General features: G+C 42.4%; 1 pseudogene; it reads left to right on the top strand.

Annotated features, from left to right (window-relative positions):
* The first annotated feature begins 6,881 nt into the window (after positions 1-6,881).
* Positions 6,882-8,567, top strand: LOC124090074 (chorion-specific transcription factor GCMa-like; annotated as a pseudogene).
* The last annotated feature ends 2,023 nt before the right edge of the window (positions 8,568-10,590 follow it).

Genomic DNA, 10,590 nt, shown 5'->3' with positions numbered 1-10,590 from the left:
ACTTTTTTTTTTTGGTAACAGGGATTGAACCAGGGGTGCTTAGCCACTGACCCACATCCCCAGACCATTTTTGGATTTTATTTAGAGACAGGGTCTTGCTAAATTTCTTAGGACCTTGCTAAATTGCTGAGGCTGGTTTTGAACTCTTGATCCTCCTGCCTCCGCCTCCAGAGCCTCTGGAATTACAGGCGTGCAGCACCATACCTGGCGTATCCCTTTTTATATTCTATTTTGAGACAGGGTCTCCTGACTCACTACATTGTTTAGGGGCCTAGCTAAATTGATGAACCTGGCTTGGAACTTGTGATTTTCCTGCCTTAGCCACCTGTGTCCCCTGGAATTACAGGCATAGGTCCTGGATCCCAGGTGGCTAATCTGTTAAGGCCTCTCCCTATAGATTCCCTGTCACACACAAACTCCGCTACTGGGGATGGAACCCAGGGATGTTTTACCACTGAACTACATCCCTAGCACTTTTTATTATTGTTTTGAGACAGGGTCTCACTAAATTGCAGAGGCTGGCCTGGAATTTGTGATCTTTCTGCCTTAGCCACCTGAGTTGCTAGGATTACAGGCCTGTGCCACATCACCCAGCCAGGGATCCGTTTTTTGTTTGTTTATTGCTGGGGATCAAACCCAGGGCTTGCTTGAGCACTAGTCTGGTCCTGTACCACTGAACTACACCTCCATTCCTCTTTTTTAATAAGCTTTATGTAATCATTTCATAGGTGCTCCTGATGTCTCCTCATAAAATTCTCCAGTGAACGTTTTCATTCACTTGCAGTACAATGACCCTTCCATCCATTCATCTTACACATTCAGTATATATATTTGCTATTTGCAAATATCTATCAGTATTTAGTTCTCAGAAAAGTCCTTTTAATGTCTAAATTGTCCCGACCGGCAGGACACATCAACGTGGGTAGCGAACCTAGGTGGGGAGGAATGAAGGGACAAGAGACACAGAAGGATGACAGCAAGACAGGAGTTCTGATCAAGCTGCAAACTTTTATTGTTCACACAGGGGTATTTATATGCTGGGGATGGGGAAGCTCTCTTATTGGCAGTTGCTGGATGTCTGCACAAGGTGAGATAACCGCAGGATGTTTCAGGAAGATAGGTTTCAGGAAGATAGGTGGCTGCAGGATGTCTCAGGGAGATAGATGGCTGCAGGGTGTCTCCCAGGCAGGATGTCTCCCAGGGGGCTGTTTCTTGTAAGTGTCAGGCTATTCTTTGAAGGAGAATTTCCTTCTAGCCCCTGACATTTTCCCCCTTTCTTATATAAAATATTTGACCATACCTTATTGGCCATGTTTTTAGGGGGTGATAGAGGCTCTGTTCCTCTAGGAGGCCTTAGAATATCTCCTGATCCGAGCGAGCGTCTTCACTAGGAGATTTCGTGGCCTTGGCATGTTTTTGGAGGAGACGGTTTTGAGGGAGAAGCATGCCAACCGCCATGCACCAGAGCGTGTCACTCAGAGGTCTTGGGTTTTGGGATCCGTGGATCCATCCTCCTGCAGTCCTTCCTGCACCCTCCGTTATTTTGGCCTAACATCCTCACTCCATGGGTGCGTCCTCCCCCAAGCGGAGGGGCCCATGGAGGAGCGGACCCTTATGGCAAGGGCAGAAGATGGTTGGTCAGAGCTGTTACTTATACTTTTATATAAGAAAGAGAGATCTGTGGGGATGTAAACTTAAGAAATAAGCCTGTGAGAAGGGTGAAACATCCTTTTAAATGTTGGCAGCGCGGTCTTCCATCTTCAGACGATGATAGTGGACCTGTATAGGCTTAGAGGCCAAAATATTAATCTGTTCTTTAATAAATTGTACCAGCCTGTTTATAATGCAGGGTCCTATGGACACCATTAAAAGTAAACCCAACAAAGGGCCTAATAAGGGAAGAAGGTAGGGTAAAAATCCATTAAGCCCAGTCCAGAGGGGATTTTCAAATAGTTCCCTTCTTCTCTTTTCTAGATCTTCTTGAAGCTGCTTAATTTTAGTGCATACTATGCCTGATTTATTGGCATAAAAGCAGCATCGTCCCCCTAAGGCCAAGCAAATACCTCCCTGGTTAGCTGTCAGCAAATCTAAGCCTCGTCTGTTTTGAAGGACCACTTCTGCCAGGGAGTCTATTTGGTCCTGTAAATCTTTAATGGTTCCTGATAGAGTTTGTACATCATCTATAAGTTGTTGAGATAGGTGACGGTAAGAGTGTATAGCCGTGCCTAAGCCAGTGGTACCTGTGCCCACAGCAGCTGTTATTCCAAGGCTGGCAAGGAGTGGTAAGGCCTGTATTGCCCGCCTGTGTCTTTTGACTAAGGTGTCTAGGCTAGGAATGGGTGGAGGTTCATCTCCCAGGACAATAGTTATATCAGGGAGTAATAAGGCAAGAACACAGCCACCGGTCCAATTTGCTGGAAGTCTGGGGAAGGCTGAATTCCCTCCACACATAAAAACTGTGCCATTGGGGGCACAAAGAGATGGGGTGGGTGAGGAGTAATTTTGTACTGTTGAGCAATTTCCAAAGGAAGTAACTCCAACATCAATATCATAGGTATTATTCTGCATCGTGCCTAAAAGACATGATGTAAAAGTGCCTATAGGCTGTACTTTAAAAGGAAATCCGGGTTGGCATGTATTATCATTGTCTATGATAGAATTAATAGGAACTGCCATAGGCATGATTGCCCCTGTTGTCATGCAGAGCCAGCAATCACCAGCAAGGGTGGGGTTGGAATTATTAAGCAAGGAGAAGGTAGTTTCCAAAATATCTAATGTATTGGTATCTAAATCTAAAGCTGGGATTTAGGCAGCATTAAGGGATGATATGTGAGCTCAGGGATTTGGGGTTTCAAAAGTTTGATTATCTGAAGATGCTTGACAGCATCAGTGGGTCCTCCACCATCAGAGACCCCTGTAGGGGCCTTAATGGGCCAGCAGGAGGGTTTACCGACAGTGCCTTGGCATCCAGCTGACTATAACTTGGTGTATATGCCTTCTCCTCCCCGGTCAAAGAGAACAGGAGTATAGTGAATAGTGGTCCCCTCTGCTGCATGAGTTTTAGTTAGGGTGGCTTCAAAAAATTGTTCTCCCTGCTTGTTAACACAAATTGAGGCTGACGCATAACAGGAAACATGCATCGCCTGGGTATGCGTACAAGTTGCAGAACAATTTTGGAGAGCTTTACTTGTACTGGGGGGAATAATCTTTGGCTTGTTAACACATACCCATTTAGGCTGATGAACTCCTCCGAGTTTATGGTCAACCTCGGCATGGAGGTAAGCCACCTTAGTCAAGCAGTCAGCAGTCTGGGTCCAACTAGTGGGAGCCTGAGTCCAAGATCCTCCCTTGCATTCTCAGGGGGGGCCAAAAAGGTACTCCATGATGTTGGAAGGTGGAGGGCCAAGGCCTCCGTGTACAAACCTGTTCAGCAGAAGTGCCTTAAGCAGGATCCTCACACAGATTGTTGGCTGCATCTGAAAAAGAGGAAAATTTGTCCTCAGGGGGAGGGCCTCCATCCCTGGGTTGAGGTAAGTCATTAACCTGTTTAACCAGGCGTTCTGGTAACCATCTTGGGGCTGCTTGCTTTGGTCCAAAACACAAGCTGAGCCTCGTCCCCAGATGAGGACAGGATCTGCGCTTTTCCATTTATTTGTAAGGGGATCGCGCCACATAACAGGTGGGCGAACAGAATTGGACGAGGGATGCCAGTGTCTGTCTGCGGCCGAATGGCCTTCACTGTCTAGGGTAAGAAAATTAAGGGCAAATAATGCATGGTTAAGGTGATCCCAAAATCTCTGTATTTTAGAATATTATCCTTTAAATAGGTATCTCTTAATTGCCTTTAAAAAATATGATTAAGGTTATTTCCTGTGTAGGGAGCAGTATATAAATCTTAATATAAATCTTATATAAATCTTACTGTATTTTTTATGGACAATAGATCTAGTCAGAGAACTTATATAATATCAATGAATTTTTTTAAGTTTGTAACCTTTATTGTTTAAAATTAATATATAACTTTAATTTGGAGAACCTTAGTCTTAATAAAATGTTGTGTTTTTTTTTTTAATTTTATGATTATCTAACAAACAAAATATGTAAAAATTAGTATCTCAGTGTCTTAGAATCAATTAATTTTAGTCTCTAAGGACAATTGTTAAAATCGGATTTAAGTTAGTAGTTCAATATACTTAAATGTTTAATCAACAATGTGAATTTATTTACCAAAACTAATCTTTGTCTTAAACAGTAAGAATTATTAGGCAATAAGGATCTTTCTTTAAAGAAATAAACTTACATTTTAATAGGTGCTTATCATGTCAAAATATGGACAAAATCTTAGCTCACATTAGTATAGTTAAACTAGGAAAAATAGCCTGAAATACCCTTAAATTAATTATAGTCAGTTTAGTATAGCATTTACAGGTAGGCATTCTTAAAAATACAGGCTCTGAACATCTCCAGTAGAAATCTGAAACACAGTAGTACAGATTAGTGGCTGGAAGGCGGGACTAGAAGTCCTGTCTGAGTGACTGTGGAAGAACCAATCGGAAGCCCACGAAAGTGTGGGAGGTGGGACCAGGAAGCCTGCTCTTCCGGCCAGTCACCCCATGGTTACCATGGTGATGCAAACAACATGGAGTCCGCTGCCCATTTTCGGGGCAAAAGTTCCCCAAGTTTTCCTAGCCGATTGCATTTTGTTTGATTTTGTCTGCATTTCCCCCCGCCTGGCCAAGATCTTACTGCGGTAGCAGCTTGTTCTGTCTCTGCGACCTGCGGTTGCAGCTCGTGTACATCCTGCACTTTTTTCTGTGGCACGTGGAGGTTTTTTAGCAGCAAACGCTAGCATTACCATCAGATCTTAAGTTAGTCTGTGTTTGGCATTTAGGTCAAGTAATTCAAGGATTAAAAGCACTGTTGGCCGCAGGGGCTGGGACCCCATAGCAGCGGCTAAAGTCTCTTGTCCCCAGCGGCTGAGTTATAGCCATTCTGATTCATAGGACAATCATGTAGTAAAAAGGTCCGTACATACTTTCTGAGTATTGACAAAAACAATAGAAAATTGAAACTTATTTCTCTCCAGGTGAACATCACATTTTCTCTCCCTTTTTCTCACTCTCCTAGCGCAAACTTCTAGAACATAAAGGCCAAAAAATCTCTCTCTTTTTTTTAAGCTTTTTTTTTTTAAATTAATTAGGTTCCAGTAAGAAAAGGTGGGAACAGGCACCTTTTCTGGGCCAAAGGATTCATAATAATCTTTTAAACAGTCTCCTACTCTAAGCCATCTTTTACCATCGATGGTCCCTTCAAGGGGAAACCATGGACACAATTCTCCTATGTATGAAAAGAATAATCTTAAGTCCTTTTTCTTAACACGTGCCCCCTGTGTCTTGAGGGCCTCCTTGAGGCCTGACAAAAACAACTCATGTGACGAAACTGCTTGTCCCATGGTAGGTCACTCACCTTGCGTCGTCCTCACTCTCCTCCTGGATCTGTCTCTCGGTCGTGTCTGCCGAGGTGATCTCGAGCTCCACTTGGCCAAGTCTTCCCAGAGGACGACGTTCCTTCTCAGTCAAAGGCTCGAGCCCCACACTGGGCGCCAAATGTCCCGACCAGCAGGACACATCAACGTGGGTAGCGAACCTAGGTGGGGAGGAATGAAGGGACAAGAGACACAGAAGGATGACAGCAAGACAGGAGTTCTGATCAAGCTGCAAACTTTTATTGTTCACACAGGGGTATTTATATGCTGGGGATGGGGAAGCTCTCTTATTGGCAGTTGCTGGATGTCTGCACAAGGTGAGATAACCGCAGGATGTTTCAGGAAGATAGATGGCTGCAGGGTGTCTCCCAGGCAGCATGTCTCCCAGGGGGCTGTTTCTTGTGTCAGGCTATTCTTTGAAGGAGAATTTCCTTCTAGCCCCTGACACTAAATATTTTGATTTCCAGATAAGCCAACTGCCTATTGTTGGGTCCTTAGTAAAGAAGTGTCCCATTCTATTTATGTTAATCCCACTTCTGGATGGGGGTAGTGCTTAGTGGTAGAGCACTTGCTTCACATGCCTCAAGCACTGAGTTTCATCAGCAGCACTGAAAACAAAAACAAAGATTTAAAAGTTCCACTGCCTGGTGGGGGATATAGCTCAGTTGGTAGAGTACTTTCCTTGCATACATAAATCCCTGGGTTCAATTCCTTGCAAACACAAAAACTAAACAAAATTCCACTTCCTTCCCCTACCTCCTACTGGGGTTTTAACCCAGGACCTCCTGCATGCTAGATACAGTTCCTCTAAATTTACATTACAGGGTGTTTTTTCTCACTTCATTTTTCTCATCCTGCTTTTTGTCTAGAGATCTTCCTTTTTACATTTATTGTAGAGTAAACATAAATAAATCTTTATATCAGTATTTTAATTGACTTGTCATTATTGAGTCCCTTAGTTGGATATTTCTTACAATAACTCATCTACCATAGAGCTGTCCCAGGCAGCCCTCAGTCCTTTCTTTCATCCCTGATTTAAGTTAGAGCAGGACTTGCAAGTGGAGGAGGAGGAACAAGATGAATTAATAGCTTTCATTCAGATTTGGCCTGAAGTTTCCCAAATTTCACCTGTAATATTCGTGTTTTCCTAATTTTTATTGGCAAAAGCAATGAATAGCTAAACAATAAAATTTCAGCCCATGAACATGTGTAGAACCATTCATACAGATCATTTGTAATGATCAGGAATCACTTTTAGGTGTCACATACTCCTGCTCCTCGATCAGGCTGGATAAATGATAAGAGAATGAAGATCTACAGTGATTGAATCTGTTTGGGCTTACCCTATGAAACAAGAAGGAAGACATCTGTACTTCTTCATAAGGTTCTTCTCAATGTCCATTTCAGTTACAAGGTCCTCAACATAAAGAAGGGGAAAGTTCAGAAGCACACCATAGAATATTCATTACATTGTTGGCTGCTGAGAAGAAACAGGCTGCTTTTACCTATCCTGAGCTGAGAGCATCTAGATTTTGATTGGATTGTTGCCAGAGCTCATTAGCATAGTGTACCCTGACCTGGAATAGGGAACAGGAAAATGACCAGAACTTACTGGGACCTGAACAGGAGATGAGTTCTTGACAATATTGTCTACATCTGGATAAGAAGTCAGAAGGCTAATCCACCTATATCAAGAACCTTTGAGAGCAAATTCTCAAGTTCAAATTGAAGGAAATTGAATAGAGGAAAACGTGTGGGTGACCTGAATTTATCATGGAACCTGAAGACTTTGATTCTGAAGACAAAGAGGTATTAAACTGGGACATTAATGACATGAAACTGCCACAGAATGTGAAAAGGACCGACTGGTTCCAGGAGTGGCCAGATTCCTATGTGAAGCACATATACAGCTCAGAAGACAGGAATGCACAGCGGCACCTGAGCAGCTGGGCCATGCGCAACACTAACAACCACAACTCTCGCATCCTCAAGAAGTCCTGTCTGGGTGTGGTGGTGTGCGGCCACAACTGCTCTACCAAGGAGGGGCGCAAGGTCTACCTGAGACCTGCGATCTGTGACAAAGCCCGGCAGAAGCAGCAGAAGAAAAGTTGTCCCAACTGTAATGGGCCTTTGAAGCTGATTCCTTGCCGAGGCCATGGGGGCTTCCCGGTCACCAACTTCTGGAGACACGATGGACGCTTCATATTCTCCCAGTCAAAGGGAGAGCATGATCATCCAAAGCCAGAAACCAAGTTAGAAGCTGAGGCAAGAAGAGCAGTGAAGAAAGTGCATGGGGCACCTGCCTCTGTCTCCCTAAAGCTGAAGGGGAACCCAGGATCCAAGTCTCTTCCAGGTGAAACACAAAGTCAGGGAAGTTTACCTTTAACTTGGTCATTCCAGGAAGGTGTCCAATTGCCTGGCAGTTACAGTGGACATTTAATAGCTAACACTCCCCAGCCGAATTCACTGAATGATTGCTTATCCTTCTCCAAGAGTTATGGTTCAGGGGGAACCACTGATCTGGCAGACCCGACTTCCACCTAAGACCCCACTAAGCTGTATGAAAAAATGCAGATTTTCCAGTAATAGGATCTACAATAGTGGAGACCTGTTTCAGCCTTCTGCCTCTGGAGTCTACTCAGATTATGACAATCTGCAAGCATGGAATAAAAACGCTGCTTTGGGGAGAAGCCCTCTCAATGACAACTATTGTCCCAATTATCCTTTTCCTCTGACCAGCTGGCCTTGTGACTTCTTTCCTTCCCAGAATTCTTTGGAGAACTTTCCCCAGCAGATTCCCCTGGAACCACCTGCTGCCAAAACTAGCTGCCACCCATTATGGCCAAATCCAGGGGGCGAGCTTTATGAAGAGAAAGTGCCTGTGGATTTCAACAGCTTTCCTTCTCTCGCTTACCATCCACCACAGGAAGACCCCTTTCTGTTCACCTACACCCCCCATCCTCACCAGCAATGCTACCTGCCAGGCAAGAGCACCAAGTGGGATTTTGAGGAAGAAATGACATATATGGGTTTGGATCATTGCAACAATGAAATGCTTCTAAACCTCTGTCCTTTAAGATGACTTAAATTTTTCGACAATCCCTTCCCTCCTGCAAAAAACAAAACAAAACAAAAAAACTCCAAAAAACAAAAACAAAACAAACAAACAAAAAAAACTACTTTGAGAAATGGCTGGAAGAATTTCCTTAGGAAGCAGCTTTTAAAACATAACTACAGATAAATGGGAATCACAACAAGTGGTAGGCAAAACATTTTTCATGCAAATAATCTTTTTGCCTCCTCCACCCTAATGCTTCCATCCTCAGTCAGGACTAGAAACTTACCCAGCCTGCTGTGTGAAATGCCCTCTGATCTCCCTACCCCACACTCATTGTTTGGGGCTTTTAGCACCTCTGCTACCTATTGGGTTTCATTGTCACAGACACATATCAAATGGAGCAAAGATGTGAAGAGTCCACCTGCTTAGGATCTCCTCCATGCCTTCTTTTTCATAACAAAAAATGACAGAACCCAGAAACAGAGGGTAGAAAGAGCTTCAGAAGTATATAAAGATAAATAGTCTAGAATTGATATATTTAATACTTTGTTTAGTAATCAAATTCATTTATAAAATATATATTTTCTAGTTGATTTCTAAGACTTGTCAAGACAAGAAGCATGAACTAACTCCATAAAGGACAGCAAAACTAAATGGACACATGAAGAGAATTCCAGTGTTCTCCTACATTACTCACGTCCTTCTCCCTCCTCCTCGCTGACTACACCTTTTAAAGGGATTCGATTCTGTCCGATTTATGTTTATTCTTTATGGCACCTAGCTCAGTGCCAAGTTCATAATATGTAAGAACTGTTTGCTTAGAAAAGTATCTTTGGGGACTGGGCATGTTGCTCAATGCTGAGGTGTATTTAGAACGCATAAGTCCTTGGGTTCAATCCTCAGTACCGAAGAATAAGAAAGAAAAGTCTGTACAATTAACATGGTCATGATTAGCTAGCCATATTTGAATGCCAGTTCCTCCTCTTTGCTGAAGTGTGTTAATGCAAACAAATAAGTATTTTTAAAAATAGATGATTTTTTTTATTTGTAACAAACGCACATGATATAAAATTAAAAAGTAAAAAAGAAAAAAACAAAGAATCACTTTTATAGGGCTGGCCTTGTAGCTCAGTTGGTAGAGCATTTGCCTTGCATGTGGGAGGAACTGGGTTCTTTCCTCAGCACCACATAAAACAGATAAATAAATAAAGGTACTGTGTCTGTCTACAACTAAAAAAATATTTTAAAAAAATCTTTTAAGAATCACTTTTATGGGCTGGGGATGTAGCTCAGTGGCAGAGCACTTGCCAGGAACGTGTGAGGCACTGGGTCTGATCCTTAGCACCACATTAAACAAAAATAAATTTTAAAAAAAAGGTATGCTGTCTGTCCATCTATAACGACAAAAATTAAGAATCACTTTTATAATAGTCTGAATTTTTTTCAGGTACTTAAGCTGGGGATATGACTTAGTGCTAGAGCAATTGACTACTATGTGGGAGGCCCTACATTCAACCCCAGTACCACAAAAATATTTCTCAGGCATTTAATCATCATTTTTTCAAATATTTCTCCATAATAGTGATTGAGGTGACAAACAGACACACAAATGTGTGTTCTCTCTCTCTCTCTCTCTCTCTCTCTCTCTCTCTCTTTCCAGTGCAAGAAAAATTGATTGAATATTGTATTGTCAAGAAGTAAACTGTTGTCAACACTAAGACTACCAAGGACACTAAGTAAATTTGTTTTCCACGCTGTTGTTGGTTGAGAAAGTGGAGTATATTAGTTTTCTAGGGATGTCATAACAAAGTAGCACAAAATCGTTGACCTAAGATAATATAAATATATTTTTCACAGTTCTGGAGGCTAGATACCTGAAAATAAAGTGTTAACAGGGCCATATAGTCTCTGAAGGCTCCAGGGAATAATCCTCCTTTGTGTGTTTAAGCTTCAGGTGGTTGCTGGCAGTCTTTGGTATTGTTTGGCTCATAGATGCCTCATCTCTTCAATTGTTTTTTCTTCTTTTTTATTTTAATTTTAGAATAAT

This window comes from Marmota monax, unplaced genomic scaffold, assembly GCF_021218885.2.
Source record: "Marmota monax isolate L192 unplaced genomic scaffold, Marmota_monax_Labrador192_F-V1.1 WCK01_AAM20220418_F8-fsc00134, whole genome shotgun sequence".
Taxonomy (NCBI): Eukaryota; Metazoa; Chordata; class Mammalia; order Rodentia; family Sciuridae; genus Marmota; species Marmota monax.
The sequence above is the reverse complement of the archived record's forward strand: the minus strand, read 5'-3'. Positions and strand labels throughout refer to the sequence as shown.